The following is a 2,771-nucleotide window of genomic DNA, read 5'->3' on the forward strand; positions in this document are numbered from 1 at the left end:
AATTGCAATACCGAAAATAATCATAATAACATTAGTAATGGTAATAATGAAAATGATAATAATAATGATAATAAAAGGATAATGATAATGATAATTGTGATAAAACTTAAAATAATAAAAATGATAGAAACAAAAATAATACTAATGATAGTAACAATAACACTGATTTTAATGATAATAACAATATTAATAATCATAATCATAATATCGATAAGGATAAGGATAATAATCATGATAATGATAATAATGATAATAAAAATGATAGTAATAATAATAATAACAATGATAACAATAATAGTAATGATAATAATAATAATAATAATAATAATAATAATAATAATAATAATAATAATAATATAATAATGATAATAATAATAATGATAATAATAATAATAATAATAATAATAATAATGATAATAATAATGATAATGATAGTAATAATAATATCAATAATAATGATAATAATAATAATGATAATAAAAACAATGATAACAATAATAACGATAATAATGATAATGATGTTGATAATAATAAAAATTATGATAATGATGATATTAGATATAAAAGGAACAACAAAAACAGCACATTGATTATAACAATGATAGTATCAATGATAATAATGATAATGATAACAATAATTATAATAATAATAGCTACAATAATGCTTATACTAATCATAGTGATAATGATGATGATGATGATGATAGCAAATCTTATCATTATTATTATTATCATCATCAGTAACAATATTAATAATGATAATAACAATAATAACAATAATAGTACTATCAGAAATAATACTAATAGTAATGCTAATGATGTTAATAGACACCAGATAACAAATAATTAAATGAATCAATAAATCTAATAAACAAAGAAGAAGAGAACAAAATAATGATAATGATGATAATGATAATAATAATAATAACAATAATAATGATAATAATAATAATAATAATAATAATAATAATAATAACAATAATAATGATAATGATAATGATGATCACGATAATGATAATGATAATGATGATGATGGTGATGATGATGATAATAATAATAATAATAATGATAATAATAATAATAGTAATAATGATAATAATAATGATAATAATAATAATAATAATAATAATAATAATAATAATAATAATAATAATGATGATAACAATAATGATAGTAATGATAATGTTAATAATAATAATGATAATATTACTACTACTACTACTACTACTACTACTACTACTACTACTATTACTACTACTACTACTAGCAATAACAATAATAAAAGATAAAGAAATGAATAAAATGAAAAATACCGCCTCTCCACACCACAACCCGTAAACACGCGAACACGAGGACGCCAGCGACACGGCGCGTACACCCAACAACACATTCTTGATTACTTAACCCGGGTTTAACAAGACAAACTCCTCGGCATCGACAATCCTCAGGGAACGGAGCTCAAGCCAGTGATTAGACGCCTTCAAGATTATCAAAGACGGGGTTCGGTGAGGGCGAGTCTGTTGAGGAGAGGGGAGAGAGAGGAGGGGGAGAGGAGGGGAGAAAGGAGGGGAGGGGAGAGGAGGGGAGAGAGGGGGGAGGAGAGGAGGGGGGAGAGGGGAGAATGAGGGGAGGGAGAGGGAGAGAAGGTAGGGGGAGAGAGAGGAGGGGAGAAGGAGGGGGAGAGAAAAGGGGAGAAGGAGGGGAGAAGGAGGGGGAGAGAGGGAGAAGGAGGGGAAGTGAGGAGAAAATTAGGGAGAGAGGGGAGAGAAGGAGGGATGATGGTGGGGAGGAGTAGAGAGTTGAATAGAAGAAGGGGATTAGAAAGGGAGAGAAGGGGGATTGAAGGAGGGAGGAGAAAATGGCGGATAGAAGGAGGGGGAGAGGGGATAGAATGAGGGATGTTTTGTTTGAGAGTGGGATTGTTTGTTTGTTTATGTGTGTGTGTGGGCGTAAGCCTGTGTGTGTAAGTGTGTGTGTGTGTGTGTGAATACGACCGTGTATGTGTGTAAGGAGGGGGAGAAGGAGGGTTGTCGGTGGGGTGGAAAAGGAGATAAAAGGAGGGAGAAACGGGAGAGAAGGAGGGATAACGATGGGGAGGAAAAGGGAGAGAGAGGAGGGGAGAGAGGGGAGAGTTGTAAGGGAAAGAAAGGGGAGAGAGAGAGGAGATGGAAGGGAGAGGGGAGGCATAAGGAGAGTGAGGGGCGACGGTGAGGAGAGAGAGAGGAGAAGGGGGAAAGCGTAAATGAGAAGGTAGAAAACGGAATAACAGAAGAGAAATGAAAGGAAATGATAAAGTAAGGAAGAGAGGAAAGAAAAGATAAGAAAAGAACAGTAGAAGAAGAGAGAGAGAATATGTCACTGGGGAGAGAAAAGAACGGAAAGGAGAGACAACAGAACGAAGAAAAAGATAGAAGAGGATGAAAAGGGAAAACAAGAAGAAGGTGAAAGGTGAGGCACAAGAGGAGAAGAGAGATGTAAGATTAAAGAAATTAAAGAAGGAAGTGACGGGGAGAGAGGAAAAGAGGAGAAAGGAGAGAGAAGGAAGGGAATAACTAAGAAAGAAATCGACCAAGAAAGAAATGACGAGACAAAGAGAGAAAGAGAGAGAGAAAGAGAGAGAGAGAGAGAGAGAGAGAGAGGAGAGAGAGAGAGAGAGAGAGAGAGAGAGAGAGAGAGAGAGAGAGAGAGAGAGAGAGAGAGAGAGAGAGAGAGAGAGAGAGAGAGAGAGAGAGAAAGAAAATTAAGAAGAATATATATATATATATATATAT

This window comes from Penaeus vannamei, chromosome 14 (genome assembly GCF_042767895.1).
Source record: "Penaeus vannamei isolate JL-2024 chromosome 14, ASM4276789v1, whole genome shotgun sequence".
Taxonomy (NCBI): domain Eukaryota; kingdom Metazoa; phylum Arthropoda; class Malacostraca; order Decapoda; family Penaeidae; genus Penaeus; species Penaeus vannamei.